Consider the following 17304-nt stretch of genomic DNA (forward strand, 5'->3'; position numbering starts at 1 on the left):
CAAATTTGATATGTTACTATGCACGAACATTATACAAAAATACGTGGAAACTGGTTAAAGCGGTGATTGATATTTTGATTAGGTTGCGTGTTGTTCCTCATATTAAAACTAAGTCGCCATTATATATATATATATATATATATATATATATATATATATATATATATATATATATATATATATATATATATATATATATATATATATATGATTGTAGAGATGGTCGTGTTCTCACGTGGGAAAACCATCTAATAACGACTCCGTCCAGAAGGCTGGAATAATACATATATGTACCAGAAGGGAAAGAGAGAGACACAATCGAATAGAATGTTTAAGAGATAGATTTTTAGATGGATAGGTTGTATTTTCCATCTAATGTGATTCCGCACATCAAGTTTTGTTAGTAACCCGGTAAAGAAATACATGGTACAAAGGTGATAACTTTAAATACGTTTATTGTGGTCACATGTATATATACATAAGCTGAATGGAAGTGGTTGATGTATAGTTGTTCATATATCTACATGCATCTGCGTGGGTTGTTTGTTAGCTGTTAACCCTGGTGTTAGAACCAGTGCAGTGTTGGTGCTGTGTAGATGTTGTTGACGACGTTGATGAGACATCATGGTGGCGACGAAGATGGAGGTTGCCGTAATGTGATCAGTGGTTAGACCTTAGAAAGTCTAGAACCAACTAAAGTTGAGACTAGAAGGAGGTGAGTTTTATAGCTGACGGGTAGGCTCAAATGCTTGTTTGGAACAGACTGTCTCACGTGACTTATTTGAAGGCTGTGATTGGTTGGGTTGCATATTGGCGCGGGATTAGAGTAAGAGAGATTTTGCGCCAATACCAACCAATCAGAGTGGTAGACATAACGGAATCCAAAAAGCATCCAAAGGTTAGCTGTTACCTGCTGCATTTGTAAGTATGTAATATAAGAAAAGAAGCTCACTAGAGTTCGCTATAGATAGCCACCCACCACAAGTCATTTTGTGGGAGACGAAATAGACGATAAAGGAAGATATTTCTGTAACGAAGAGGTGATAAAGGTCGCGTAACCAGCAAAACTTGATGTGCAAACGTGATGGACCTACGTCCAGCTAAGTGGAAAGCACGGGAATGTGAAAAATCAAGGTGAGAATGAGCAGTGCCAAGAATTTGCCTGTAAAACAGTGAGTCGTTTACAGAGGCAAAGGCTGTAGGTGCTACAAAAACGACAGTGACTAACGAGACAAGTCAAGCCATAAAGATGGCGGCAAAAGAAGGAAGTTCCAATATGTAAGACTTGGTGTTGATCAGACATCAAAGGAAGAAATACATGGAATGCTACGTGATGCAAAGAAAAATGCGTTTATAAGAGGTGGTTTGTACGTCCTACAAACCAGAGAAGAAACGCATGACAAAAACACGTAAGGAGCTTTTTTCGGGTGAGAAAAGGCCTGATAAAAACATTCTGCCAGAATAAACGTAAAAATGTGTCGGAGTGGATAGCATGAGCAGACAGCATGTATGTGTATATGCATGTATGAACGTTGAGAATAAAAAAAAATTAAATATGAACAAGACATTTAACAATCAAAAGAGGAACAAGAAGGAAGAACGTTCAGCATAGAAAGGTGTCCATCAAATAGAACAAAGCATATATATATACAAAGATACAGAGAGAAAATGTGAATGTGGTGTCTATAGTAGCATAAGTCTATTCTCCGGAGCAGTCACTTGCGAGGGAAAGATAAGAAATGTAAATATCTGAGACAATTTCTTCGGCTAATGAACCGATCTGCCAGAACATGTCCGTGTTTATGTAGTTGGTGTTTTGGTGAGTGGAGGTGGTGCTTGTGTGGGTGGCAGTGTTTGTGGAATGATGGTGTCAGCAAGTGGCATAAATGTTTCGGAAAAGGCTTTTTTTTTTATTCTGTCAAAAGAACAGTCTCTTTTTTTTCCATGAATGTCCACAGTGAACAGTTTCAGTGTGCTTCTAAGAAGGCGATAGGGGGCAGTGTAGGGAGGTATGAGCGGTCCCTTGATGGTATCATTTCTAACAAACACGTGAGCCCAGCTAGAAATATCCGGAGGAACTACAGAAGAAACAGACAGGTCACGAGGAAGCATTGGTGACAGGTCAGCAAAGAATGACCTGAGTCGCGTGAGTAAGATGTGGGGTCCGCATTCGGTAAGTCGCCGGGTGTGTAGTGTGTGCTGTGTCATGTCGCTATTTTAGTTGGTTTAGTGGTCTGGAACGTCGTGGACATCATTATAGAAGGATAAATGTCCATGCTTTGGCAGCATCGGCATTTTAAAAGGATAGATTTTTCACGTCGGAGTTACCATTGGATAAGTTGGATAAGTCCACATTACGTCGGGTCACTACTTTGGATGGATATTTGTTCATTATCACGTCGAGGTTACCTCTTTAGATGGATAGGTTGTATTTTCCATCTAATGTGATTCCGCACATCAAGTTTTGCTCGTAACCCGGTACAGAAATACATGGTACAAAGGTGATAATTTTAAATACATTGTATATATACACAAGCTGAATGGAAATGGTTGATGTATAGTTGTTCATATATCTACATGCATCTGCGTGGGTTGTTTGTTAGCTGTTAACCCTGGTATTAGAACCAATGCAGTGTTGGTGCTGTGTAGATGTTGTTGACGACGTTGATGAGACATCATGGTGGCGACGAAATTGGAGATCGCTGTAATGTGGTCAGTGGCTAGACCTTAAAAAGTCTAGAACCAACTGACTTTGAGACTAGAAGGAGTTGAGTTTTATAGCTGACGGGTAGGCTCGAATGCTTGTTTGGAACAGACTGTCTCACGTGGCTTATTTGAAGGCTACGATTGATTGGGTTGCATATTAGCGAGCAATAGAGTAAGAGAGATTTTGCACCAATACCAACCAAGACTTAAGACTTAAACACATGCATCCTAATCCTCCAAAGAAGTTTTTCCATGGACTAATATTGAACTCTAAAAGCATAAAGACACTACAATGTATTGGTATACTTATTTATTAATTTTTGTATAAATTTACTATTTTTTTTGAAAAAAACATTGTAAATTTCTATTTTCCCCCCTTTCTCAATTTAAAAAATAATTTTCCCTTCCAAATCTTGAAAATTTGCTTTGCATTGAGGACCGGTTTGATTTCTTTTTTAATTTTTCATACACCCATTTTTATTAAAATTTACTTTCAATTTAGCATTCTTTCCTTATTATTTTTTCCTCTCCTATCATTTCTCCACGTGCGGTTAACACAACCCACTATTTACTGACTTATATATATATAGCATCCATGCCAGTGCCACATAACATCACCTGTTCTGGTGTCACGTAAAAATTCCAATGCTAGTGCCATATAACAGTGGCTGTACTGGTGCCACATGAAAGGGGGTAGGTACTGGAAGGATGGGTTGTAGGGATAGCAATTCAGAAATATGAATACATACATGTATTTACCAAATTATCTGTCTCGGTAGCTATTCAAGTTCCTCCCTAGCTCTCATCATGTAGTATGAAAAAAATCTATATTAGTCAATTAGTAAAAGTACAGCTAGTACAATAGACATCTCTAGACAAGTTACTTACCAAAGTAATGATAAGAGAATGAAAAAAATTAATCAACAAGATTGTACACTGGTTGGCTTAGGAAAATATAATGATTGTGTAAGTCAGAGAAACTACTGTCATGACAAGTAACATTTAAGTTTGTTTCTCTCATCACTACTTCAGCCAGTATCATAACGTCTATGTATCAGTGATGAGGTCAGAACAGGACCAAAATATGTTGGGAGTTATCTCCCATACCAAACAAATCAATGGAAATAATGACTAATGCTGATAATTTTCCTCACCATATACTTATTGTTAGCATTTTAATGCTTCCTGCATTAAATATGCTAACATTTACATAATGATTGCTTTTCTTTGGGGTGGCATCTGAATTGTTATTATCTTTCTGTTTGTCTATGCAGTTGCCTATTTACCTGTCTACCTGCATACCTGTTTGCCAGCCTGTTTATGTATGCATGTATGTACATATGTATGTACGTATGTACCTACCTACCTACCTACCTACCTACGTATAGATAGATGATTTAGTAGGTCGGTAGATTATCTACCTACTAAATCATCTACACAAAGCTATATATATATATATATATATATATATATATAATATATATATATATATATATACAAAGCTGCAAATATAAACTAGAGTGTAAGGAGTGTTGTGATGGTGTGAGTTTGAAATAATTTTATGATGTTTAAAAAAATTATTTTATCACTGAAGAACTTTGTTTGAAGAACGTTGTTTGAAAAATGTTCATTTTCTATGTTTTTGTTTTTATGTTCTCGTTCCTCATTTTGTCTACGTTTGTTTTTATGCCTTGTACCTATATATGCATGTATATATACATATATATGTAGGCATGTACGTATATATGCATATATTTATATATTATTTATATTATTATATGTTCGAACGCCACACATCCTTTCCCAAGTATATATATATATATATATATATATATATATATATATATATATATATATATATATATGTATGTATGTATGTATATGTATGTATATATATATATATATATATATATATATATATATATATATATATAATATATATATATATATGTATATATATGTATATATATATATGTATATATATATAATATATATATGTATATGTGTGTGTGTGTAATGTCAGTGTGCATACTCAACAGAGTGTAAGTACCTTGAGAGAAATGTCGGACCTAAGAAGCATCAGATGTGGTATGCAAGAGAGACGACTGCGCTGGTATGGCTATGTGACGAGAATGGATGTAGATAACTGTGTGAAAAAGTGGTGTCACACCTTGCGGTTGAGGGAACCTGTGAAAGAGGTAGAATCAGGAATACCTGGGATGACCTTCGAACATTGGGCCTCACCGAGGCAATAACTAGTGACTGGGATTTGGAAATATGCTGTGCTTGAGAAAACTCGGCAAGCCAAGTGAGACCATAACCTTGTGGCCTATGCCAGGGGTGTAACAAGCCCACTTATGCTACCTTTCCTTCATTTGACACTAAACTCTGCTTGCAAAGACCTGTTGAGGCAAGTGAAATCAAAATCGAAATCAAATTCGATGACTGGCATCCGTGCTAATTGAGCGCTACGAGTACCATCCAAGAGTGATCGTTGCCAGAGCAACAAACTGGCTTCCGTGCCAGTGGCACATAAAAAGCACCATTCAAGCGTGATCATTACCTGCATCGCCTGTGCTGGTGGCACGTAAAAGAAACATTAGAGCGAGGTTGTTGCCAGGGCCGCTGGATTGGCTCCTGTGCAGGTGGCACATAAAAAGCATCATTTGAGCATGGCCATTGCCAGTACCGCTTGACTGGCCCTCGGGCCAGTGGCACATAAGAGCACCCACTACACTCTCGGAGTGGTTGGCATTAGGAAGGGCATCCAGCTGTAGAAACTCTGCCAGATTAGATTGAAGCCTGGTGCAGCCATCTGGTTCGCCAGACCTCATTCAAATCGTCCAACCCATGCCAGCATGGAAAGCGGAGGTTAAACGATGATGATGATGATGATGTGTATATATGTATATATATATATATATATATATATATATATATATATATATATATATATATATATCCTTAAATCCTTGTGGGTCTCTGTCTGTGTGTGTGGGGGGGGTGTATGTGTGTCTTTATGTCTGTCTCTCTGTAACTCAACAAAGGAGATTAATAATACTAGGCTTAAAAATTAATTCAGAGTTAAGATAAGCATAAAAACAAAGTACAAAATAATTATTCTCTTACTTCAATTCACAAAAAAAAATAAAAGATGATATAAGAGTTTTATTTTTTATCCTTTGAATCAACAGTTGCTTGGGCTCTTACAGCTGAAATGGTGTTGGACAGAAAGAGCCAACTTATGGTTGTAACTGTTAATGATTAAAAAAAGCAAATTTTAAAATTATAAGAACTTGTGGCGTGGCTGTGTATCTAAGAAACTCACTTTACAACTATTTTGGTTTAAAGTTCAATCCCACAACTGCAGTGCCTTGGCCAGGTGTCTTCTAAGGTAGCATTAGGCCAACCCATACCCTGTGAGTGAAATATACATCATACATATGCATACATCATACATATGCATACATCATACATATGCATACATCATACATATGTATGTGTGTGTGTGTGTGTGTGTGTGTGTGTGTGTGTAACACTCTCAACTCCATTGTTGGTAAATCATTCTGCATTAGTTGCATAATGTAGCAGGTCTTGTTCACTGCTTACCACATACTCTCACGTTTCTTCTTTCTCTGTTGGTGCACTCATGTATGTTAATCAGGCCACGTTCACCATTACACCTCTTCATGCTCAGCCTGTCTAGGTTCACCTTAAGGTGGAGGGCACCATGTATTGTTATCGTTTTTCAAGTAGTGCAATCGTGTTGGTCAATCTCTGCTCATGTTCATTTCAGAACGAGTGCACTATAGTGGACTTCAGCATCAGCCCATATGTTGATGGCAGTTACAAGGTTCCTTGCATTGAGTTTTGACTCCAAGAACAGTTTAAGGTGCTTCAAATATGAAGTGGTGACCTTGTCTTTCATTTTTCTGTGCAAAATATTGTCCAACTCCAGGATTCCAAAGTACTTGTACCCACCATTATCTGGGTCACCCATTTACTCTCCATTTGGTAGTTCTATACCCCTATAATCTGATTTTTTCCCCATGTATCAAAATGAGCAAATCACACTTTGAGAAGCCAAATTCCATCCTATATCCTTGCTGCATATCTGTACAGCCTCAACCAGCTCTCCATTTTAGACTCAGTTTTTGTTAAGTTTTAAATCATCCATAAAGAGATGGTTGAGATGAGCTCTTGTCTTCCTCAGTTTGTTGTGTGCATTGACTTTGTATGGAACTACAGGAAAGTGGGATCAAAGCTATAACAGATAGCAAAGGTGAACAAGAATCTCCCAGGAAGATACCACTATTTGATTGTTACCTCAGCTAAGTGCTGGTTGTTACAAAAAAGATGTTTTCAACTAAGCATGCAGTACTTGATCAGTGCATGCATATTCTCAGCCACTCCACACATGTCAAGTGTTTCTAGAATCTACAAATGCAGCAACATGTCATAAGCCTTTTTAAAGTCTATCCAGGCCATGCACAAGTTTTTTTTGGTATCGCTTGCAGTTCTTCGTTACAACCTTGCATATCACAAAGTGGACCTTGGTGTCCTTGGATCCTTTTTGTCATCCCTTTTTGTTCTACTAGGAGTAGATGGTTTCCCACAAAGAACATATATATATATATATAATATATATATATATATATATATATATATATATATATATATATATATATACGAGCAAAGCGCACCCCCCGTCCAATGGACGGTGCTGAGTTGTCAAACATTTATACCAAATTTTCTCAAAACAACTTGTCCGACCGTCCCATTTTGTGGAATTATTTCAAGCCAGCTGGCTTTTATTGCGCAAACTGCATGTGCATTTTTCTCGCGTACACGTAGTATCGATCGCAACAGCTGATGTACTTGCACATACAAATGCACGTTCCCACGGCTTTATCGATCGCATTCTCACCTGGAATTGATTTTTGTAATTTTTTCAAGACTTTTACACGCCTTGATACCATCGGTATCTACATATCAAATCTGAGTGCAATCGGATGGAGGATGCCCGAGATCCTAGAAGACACACGCACAGATAGACAGAATAGATTTTATATAATAAATATTCTCTGCAAGGATGCCTGTTAACACTTCCCATAAGAGGTTAAGACAAGCAATGGGCAGGTAATTGCCAACCCCATTGCCCTTCCACTGATCTTTCATCAACAATGTTGTCTTTCCCTCCACAATCCATTCCAGAACAGACCCACTCTGTATGCAACTGTCTAATTGCAAAGCAATTCATTTGACATTGACCTAAACCACTTAAGCCAGTAGCCTTGGATTATATTAGGTCCTGCTGCTCTGCAGTCTGGCAGTTTTGATACCTGTATAATTACATCTTCCATAGTTGTGTGTTGTTGTTGTTGTTGTTGTTTCTATTGTTGTAAAAAGTACAATGAGGAGTTTTCTTTCTTTCATCAATAATGATATTGTAAACCTTGAAAAACTGGTATAAAAGTGTTCAAGTAAAAACAAATTGTGTGTGAAAATGTATTTTAGTATTGTTAGTAGTCTTTTTATATCCTGGAATACCTACATCTATCATTATAGGAATTCACAGAAGTGGTTGCATATCATTCCCGTTGTACAAATTACAAACCAGTCAGGTTCAGGTATTACTGTGTGCTTAAAAATTTCTTTTTTCAGCCACTTGCTTTCGGGTTCAGTCCCACTGTGTGTTAATATAGTGTCTTCTTCTGTAGTCTCAAATCAATAAAGCCTTTTGAGTGAATTTGGCAGAGAGAACCTGAAAGAAGCTAATCAGATGTATGTATACATACATATATATATATTTAGATGTGTGTGTGTGTATATATAATATATATATATATATATATATATATATATATATATATATTATATATATATATATATATATATATATATATGTAAAAGTAAAAAAATACAAAAGTAAAAAAGTACAAACTGGGACAAGAACGTGAAACATTTAGAAGACGACACAAAAAAAACATGGACGGGACATTCGAAGCCTTCAATCTTCAGTCAAGAACCGGATCATCCTCGCAATTTCGGCTGATTAATCTTGAGATTGCTCCGACCTGGCCAGCCCCAAAGGAAAATCTAAGCCAAGCGCATTAGATTCCTTGAAGAAAGCCTCGAATGTATACAAAACAAGGACGGAAAACGGACGATGTTACACGAATAAAAATACAAAAATACGTAAAAACAACAATGATAGCACGAATAAGAATACAAAAATACGTAAAAACAATAATGATAATAATAACAACAAAAACAGAACGTCACAGACAAGCGTCTTTTCGACAGGACGAGTAAATTTTTGAGCTGGCGTTAGAAGAGAGCCTTAAGGCTACAGAGAGACAAAAGAGTGTGTTTTGCCACAACGGCTGCTGGACGCGAAAGGCCAGCAATCGGTGGCTAGTCACGTGAGGGAAAGAGAGCGGAAAAGAGGGTCAGATGAAGAGAGAAAGAAATATCAATAGGTGAATGAATTATCCTATGTTTATCGTCAGCATGGGAAATTCGTTGAACCGATACCAGGGTAGCAAATTCGCGTCAGAAACACGGTTGAAGCGACCTGTCCAAGGGTAGAAACTCCGGGTTCATTTGCAGAAATTTGTGTGTTATATATGAATAAATGAAAGAATGGAGTCGAACGAAGATGTTAACAAAATTCCTTTACTCTCGACATATGTTTCGAAGACCACATGGTTTCATTCCAAAGGAATAAAGGGTGTATGATGCAATCATCTCATCAGGAAAGAAAGGGAGCCTCTCTCGGCAACAAGACAAACAAAAATTTCGATGACTGCCTACATGGTAAACAAAACGACAATGTGTCGTTTTGTTTACTATGTAGACAGTCATCGAAATTTTATATATATATATATATATGTATATATATATATATATATATATATATATATATATATATATATATATATATATAATATATATATATATATATATAATATATATATATATATATATATATAATATATATATATATATATATTATATATATATGTGTGTGTGTTAGTTAATTTTTTGGCTCAAACAGCAAAAAGCAAGGCCATGTAGAGGGACATGGAGTTATGTTCATGTAAAGAGTTGAGGCCACTTGTGGTCAAGGAAGACTTTGAACCGAGCGGTCGTCAACATCTTCACTATCTCGTCCGGCAGCTTATTCCACGGATCCGCAACCCGGACGGAGAAAGCCCCTCTCCTTCGATTGAGATGAAATCGTCGCAGATAGAGCTTTTCGGAGTGACCCCGCAGCTGACGCTCTGGAGCAGGAATGAAGAACAGCTCTTTCGAAAGGTTACACTTTCCGCTTATGATGTTGTGAGTAAGAATCAGATCACCACGGCGTCGTCGTTTTTCTAGAGAATAAAGGTCGAGCGTCTTCAGCCTTTCTTCATAAGACAAATGCTTGAGACCAAGAACCATGCGGGTAGCCAGCTTCCGGACTCTTTCGAGATGTTGTATGTCTTTGAGGAGATAAGGAGAAGAGGCTTGAATCCCGTACTCCAATATGGGTCTCACCAGCGTGGCATAGAGCGGTAGGAATATGGCGGCTGTGAGCATTCCGAATGACCGTCGAATCAAAAACAGAACTCCGCGTGCTTTGTTGGCAGCATGGACACACTGGGCTGAAGGCGAAAAGGAAGAATCCACCAGGATACCCAGGTCCTTTACCTGGTCGGTCCTCTCCAGCAGCAGACGACCCGTCTCGAAATCAAGTTGAGTTGCAGGAGAAGAGCCAACAGGCAGATGACAGCACTTTTACACGTTCAGACACAGGTCCCATTCGTTAGACCATCCCCAAATTTGGTGGAAGCATCGACGAAGATCCTCTATATCACCGCGAGGAGCGACCAGTTTGACATCATCGGCAAATAGAAGGGTGTGCTGCGTGAGGTCGTCGGGCAAGTCATTTATGAATACTAAGAACAATAAGGGCCCAAGCACTGAACCTTGAGGCACGCCACTGCTCGCACTGGAGACGTCGGACAGCGAACCATTAACTTGGACTATATATATATATATATTGCATGTTCATGTGGTCGCACCAGTTTTATCCTCTCTACCTCCTACACTTTGGACTTCTACCTGGATTTTCTGCACCTCTCCTACATTCACATGGATTTCACTGGACTCTCCCATTGATGGCAATCTTTTTGGTTGTCGTTCAATTCGTGTGGCATCCATTTCTCAAGTATTTTTGTTTTTCCAGTCTCTTTCAAGTGGTTGGAAATTGTTGTATACGTTACGTCTAATTCAGAAGCAAGCTCTCGAACGGTTGTGTGTGGATTGGCTTCCACTAAGGCTCTTAGTTGATCGTTGTCAACATTCGATGGCCAACCACTACGCTTATCATCTTCAAGACTCTCGTCACTGCTACGAAATTTCTTGAACTACCATTGTGGTGTACATTCATTAGTGGTTCCTGGGCCAAACACATCGTTGATATCACGAGCTGTTTCAGCAGCTTTTCGGCCTAGCTGGAACTGGAATAAGAAAATTGTGCAAATTTGCTTTTTGTCCATGTTGTATTCAACGTTCCGGAAAAAATGGTCTAATTATTCAAAAAGAAAAAAGTAACACTATTAGATAGAGCGATAAACAGGCTTTAAAATGATCTATAAAGTCAAAGTAATTTAACGAAAATTAATTTGAAAATACATAATTTAAAACCAAAATTATAAATTCCACACGAACTTTCTTGACAACCTAATATATATATATAAAAGTATATATAATTTTATATAATTATATATATATGGCAAATGAAAGACAGAAGATGGAATATATGAGAATTTATTATCAATATATATATCACTTTGATCACTTTGACCGACCAGTCCGTCAGGCGTCCATTTGACACCTTCCCGAGTATTAGACTAACATACCTGTTTGATGTTTATACACCTGTCTTCGTCATTTGTTTTTTGTTGTTTTTTGTAAATTCCAGCTATAAATGTTTATATCAGGTTGCTCTTGAGCTCTACTGGTAGCAGTACAACCTGTTGGATGGTCAGGTCGTCGGTGGCTAAACTGGCAACCCCACCCTGCAGGACGAAAAATAAGATCTGTCAAGGGGTGGAAGAGCTCATGTGTAGCCAATGGCCATCCAACATTATGTGTACATGGGCGTGTGTGTATGTGTGTGTATATTTGTATATATTTTTATATATCTTTTTATATCTTACATATTGAAACAGAAAATGTGTGTGTGTGTGTGTATCGGTATGTCCTCGTTTTGCGCCAAAACAGCTCGACCGATTTTTCTTAAACTTCACATGCACATTGGTTATGTGTCTGGGAAGGTTTTAAGTATAAATGGATTTTGAAAAAATGTTCGGATAAATGGCGGGAGGAATAATATTTGAACATTAGGGCACAGGTGAACAGCGGGAGTAACTCTCCTCACCAATGGCCAAATATGTCCAGTCCAGGGTCGTAAAGATGGCGTTTTTTTCCTTAACGCTCCTGGCGGGACAGGCAAAACGTTCGTAACTAGGCTCATTCTTGCAAAAGTAAGGCTACAAAAGTGCATCACAATAGCTGTAGCAACTTCGAGCATAGCTGCTACTCTGCTCCCTGGTAGTAGGACCGCACACTCTACGTTTAAGCTTCCCCTTAATCTCGCAAGTTCACCAATGCCTGTTTGCAACATTTCAAAGACGTCGGACAATGGGCAATTGCTCGCACAATTCTACCTGATTACTTGGGATGAATGCACAATGGCTCACAAGGGTGCCCTTGAGGCATTAGAGAGAACCTTGTGAGACATAACGAAAAGCTACGAACGATGGGGGTGTCACTGTCTTGCTATTTGGGGACTTTAGATAAACCTTGCCAGTGATTCCGAAAGGCACAAGTAACGGTGTGTTTTAAATCTTCACCTCTATGGAGTCATCTTGTTACTTTAAAGTTAGAATCCAACGTGAGAGCGCGCATCCATGAGGACCCATTGTCAGAAGATTTTGCGAGGGATATTCTCCTTCTTGGCAATGGTGAAGTTCCAGAAGACGGAAATGAAGATGTTGACATAAGTAACATTTGCACAATTGCCAGTACTATCCAGAGTCTTCAGGAACAGGTCTTCCCAGGCCTAGAAGTCCACAATGGCGATCTAGATTGGCTTTGCCAAAGAGCCATTTTGACTCCAAAAAACGTTGAGACCAGTGCAATCAACAACAGCCTCTTACTGCGTTTGATTGAGGACGTGACAGTCAGTAGACACCATTTCCAATCAGAATGAGGTAGTTGATTATCCCACTGAATTTCTGAATTCCTTGGAGCCTTCAGGTGTACCCCCACATATTCTTACCCTTAAAGTAGGTAGCCCTGTTATGCTGATAAGGAATGGAATTCAAATTCACCGACGTTGTGCAACGGTACATGCCTTATTATCACAAAATTACTTCCCAATGTCATTGAAGCAACGATTATGACGTTTCTGGTAAAGGTCAAGACGTCTTCATACCGCGAATTCCCCTTGTGTCTTCAGCTGCTCACTTACCATTTACATTCTGCAGAGTGCAGTTTCCGATTAGACTCAGTTACGCTATGCTCATTAATAAGTTCCAGGGGCAGTCGCTGTCTGTCGTTGGACTTTAGTTAGCCGAACCATGCTTTTCACATGGTCAACTGTACGTTGGCTGCTCAAGAGAGGGTTGTAGGAACAGTTTACATGCCTTCATCCCCCAGGGGAAAACTAAAATTGTTGTTTATAAAGAAGTTTTGTAGACTTGCTGTACTGGCGCCATATTTCAGTCCTACATTATTGCTGTTATAATTTTTGTTGCTTTATTTTTTCACTTGATTGTTGTCGTAATATTACACGTGCGGTTCCCTTTAAGACTTACTTAGGTGTTAGTCTTGCCATAAAGTGTGAAAGGTGTTTAAGGGAGGGGATGTTAATCGCTTCATTAGTTTCTGAGCCTTTTCGAACTAAGAAACCCGGGCAACGGCGGGTACGCCTGCTAGTTCTTTTTATCTTTTTCGTTTTTATATATCTTTTTATTTTATTTATATTTTAATTTATCTATGTATTTATTTATTTTTATTAAAAAAATTTTTTAATTGTAAAAATTTAAAATTTTACATATATATATATATATATATTAATGTGTACATTAATATTTTAATGTTCATTTTTTAGGAGAACACTGCTCAGCTGGACATATTGGGAAGGTGCTAGAAAAGGTTTTCATTGCAAGTCACAATCCGGTTGAGAAACGGGTCTTTCTTGTTGCGTAAAAGAAGGAAAGACGACACTTCAAAATGGCAATCTTTTTGGTTGTCGTTCAATTCGTGTGGCATCCATTTCTCAAGTATTTTTGTTTTTCCAGTCTCTTTCAAGTGGTTGGAAATTGTTGTATACGTTACGTCTAATTCAGAAGCAAGCTCTCGAACGGTTGTGTGTGGATTGGCTTCCACTAAGGCTCTTAGTTGATCGTTGTCAACATCTGATGGCCGACCACTACGCTTATCATCTTCAAGACTCTCGTCACTGCTACGAAATTTCTTGAACTACCATTGTGGTGTACATTCATTAGTGGTTCCTGGGCCAAACACATCGTTGATATCACGAGCTGTTTCAGCAGCTTTTCGGCCTAGCTTGAACTGGAATAAGAAAATTGTGCAAATTTGCTTTTTGTCTATGTTGTATTCAACGTTCCGGAAAAAATGGTCTAATTATTCAAAAATAAAAAAAGTAACACTATTAGATAGAGCGATAAACAGGCTTTAAAATGATCTATAAAGTCAAAGTAATTTAACGAGAATTAATTTGAAAATACATCATTTAAAACCAAAATCCACACGAACTTTCTTGACAACCTAATATATATATATATAAAAGTATATATAATTTTATATAATTATATATATATATGGCAAATGAAAGACAGAAGATGGTATATATGAGAATTTATTATCAATATATATATATATAATTTTATATAATTACATATATATATATATATATATATATAATATATATATATATATATATTATATATATATATATATATATATATATATATATATCGAGAGAGAGAGAGAGAGAGAGAGAGAGAGAGAGAGAGAGAGAAGAGAGAGACTTTCCAGGATATGCGAGAACCAATTATTTAGATAGTGAAAGCACCAATGTAGAGTTGGTTGTCATGTAATGCAACAAAATCTTTTATCAGGTCTGGTCCCTGTCTCTATCATATGGTTAATTTGTGCAGAGAAGTATAAGAGAGTTGTACAATTCTGCTATCGTTTTAAGTAGCAAAATTCATTATCTTATTTAGACCAGAACAAAGAACGGTAACCAGTTAAGGTATGAAACGTTCTGGCTGCTCATCTGTTTTGGCATCACTTATCTGGCATTGCTTATTCTACGCTGAATTATTTGACATCAAATATCTTAATGTTTCTTTTTTGTCTCAATCTCTCTCTCTCTCTCTCTCTCTCTCTCTCTCTCTCTCTCTCTCTCTCTCTCTCTCTCTCTCTCTCTCTCTTTCACCCCGTCACTTTCTTTCTGTTTATGTGTGTGTGCATATTTCTCTTTATGTATATGAAGAGAGGGTAAGTGTTTATGTCAGACTCAATTAATAAATTCTCACTCTCTCTTACTCTCTATCTGCATGTACATATTTCTGTGCATACAAGCACATATATGTGTTTGTCTCCAGGGCCAAAAATTATTGTTTCCAAAACAGGTTCTTTGTCTAGCCAGCCACACCAAATCACTAGCATTTAAACAGCTACATCCAATTTTCTCACTCCAGAGTCACATGAACTAGTCAGCATAGACCTATGGTATTGAGAAAGTGCATGTTAGATGTAAAGAGTGCAGGACCCCTTGATAAATCATTTTTTTCAATTTCCTTTTTTCACTTCTGTTACTTATAACTTCATCATTTACACTGCATGTACATATTTGTAACCCATTAACAAATAATATTCACAAATAATATGTATTTAGCACTGGTTAGTAAAATACTCAATGAGCACTTTGAAGCCTCCATTTATATCAGGATTGGGTCCGTTACTAATTGAAATAAAGCCTATATATCACAACTGACAAGGCCCTTTTACCAGCTACAAAGGTACCAACATTTCATGTTTGGCATTGGCTTATTATGGCTTTGAATAAGCTGATCTTATATGATTTCTGTGTTTTTATGAGAAATTTGTATAGATAAATTCCACAGGATCAGACAACTCTGCTATTATGCAATGTAACAAAATCTCTTATCATGTCTTGTCTTCGTACCTCTATAATATCATCAGATCCTATATAAAAGTACCTAGCAGTGTTACAATCCTGCTATCATGTGACGTAGCAAAATCTAAGATTCACATATCTCAATTTTTGTTATTTACCGCTAATAGTATCTTAGATAAACAAACTTTTTGTTTTGTTTTTGAAGCGTCATATGTGTATTGTATCATACAGACAGGAAAGTAATATTTTGATCACAGTATATACTGCGTTCAAAATATTACTCTCTTATCTGTATCTTATCTATTTTCCAAACCTATTATGTGATTGTTTTGTGTTTTTTTCCTTCTAAGAAATCAGAAAAATTAGTATTTTACAATAGTTATTTTTTACCTAATAACAGTACCCAACCATTTTTATTTATTTAGTTAGTTTTGCCATTTTGAATGCAAACTCCCTACTAACCTACCAAGGTTTTTTTTTCTCCCTCTATCTTGTAATGTATTTTTATATTCTTTTGGTGTCTTATTATCAATAATATTAATATGCCAACTTGTTCTTTTTTGTATGTACCTGTGGTGTGTGTCACATTTACTTCAAAGGAGAAGTGAGTGGCAAAGCGAGAGAGAAGGACAAAGAGGAAGTAAGAGAGAAAGAGTGAGAGAGAAAGAAAAAGAGTGAGAGAGAAAGAGAGAGTAAAATTGACAGTGAGTGGTGATGGCATTAATTTTGTGTTTCAAAATGTTTCAGAGAGGAAGTAAGACAGAAAGAGAGAGAGAGTGAAAGAGACAGTTTTTAAATGTTTATCACACCACAAGGAAAGTAGATACATAGATACATACACACATTGTTAAATTAAAAGCAGGTGAGAGAAGGAACACAGAGGAAGTTAAAGAGAAAGAGAGAAAGTGAGAGAGACAGTAGATACATAGATCCAAAGAAAAGCTGATACATAGATACATAGACACAGTAAATATTAGATGTCACTTACACTTTTCATTACCACAAAAGAATAAAACAGACACACATATCATTAACGTAGTTCTCAGGGAGATTCAGCCTCACACAGAATATGACAAGGTTGGCCCCTTTGAATTACAGCTACAACTCATTTTGGTCAGCTGAGTGAACTGGAGCAAGATAAACCTTCAAGTGGTTGGAAGAAAATGAAAAAAGACCCTATATAGGGGCAGGAAAATCTTTTTAGTCATTAGGGTCACTATGGGTGTTAATCCAGTCCTAACAGTGGCGTTTGTGAGTCTCACAGATCTGGAGGCCAAGCCCCACCTCAGATAAACACCAATGTGCAGGCTGTTGTTATCAAACTGAGTATTACATGACAGAATAGCAATTATTTTGTCTTAGCTTTCACT

General features: G+C 37.2%; 1 long non-coding RNA gene across 1 annotated transcript in view; it reads left to right on the plus strand.

The window, feature by feature from the left end:
* Positions 1 to 1669: 1669 nt before the first annotated feature.
* The window catches only part of LOC118765949, a 16331-nt gene continuing 696 nt past the window's right edge, over positions 1670 to 17304 (plus strand). The window contains exons 1-2 of the long non-coding RNA XR_005001857.1: positions 1670 to 1796; positions 4228 to 4237. This is a non-coding gene — a long non-coding RNA (uncharacterized LOC118765949). The remainder of the gene's footprint in view (positions 1797 to 4227; positions 4238 to 17304) is intronic.

This window comes from Octopus sinensis, linkage group LG14 (assembly GCF_006345805.1).
Source record: "Octopus sinensis linkage group LG14, ASM634580v1, whole genome shotgun sequence".
Taxonomy (NCBI): domain Eukaryota; kingdom Metazoa; phylum Mollusca; class Cephalopoda; order Octopoda; family Octopodidae; genus Octopus; species Octopus sinensis.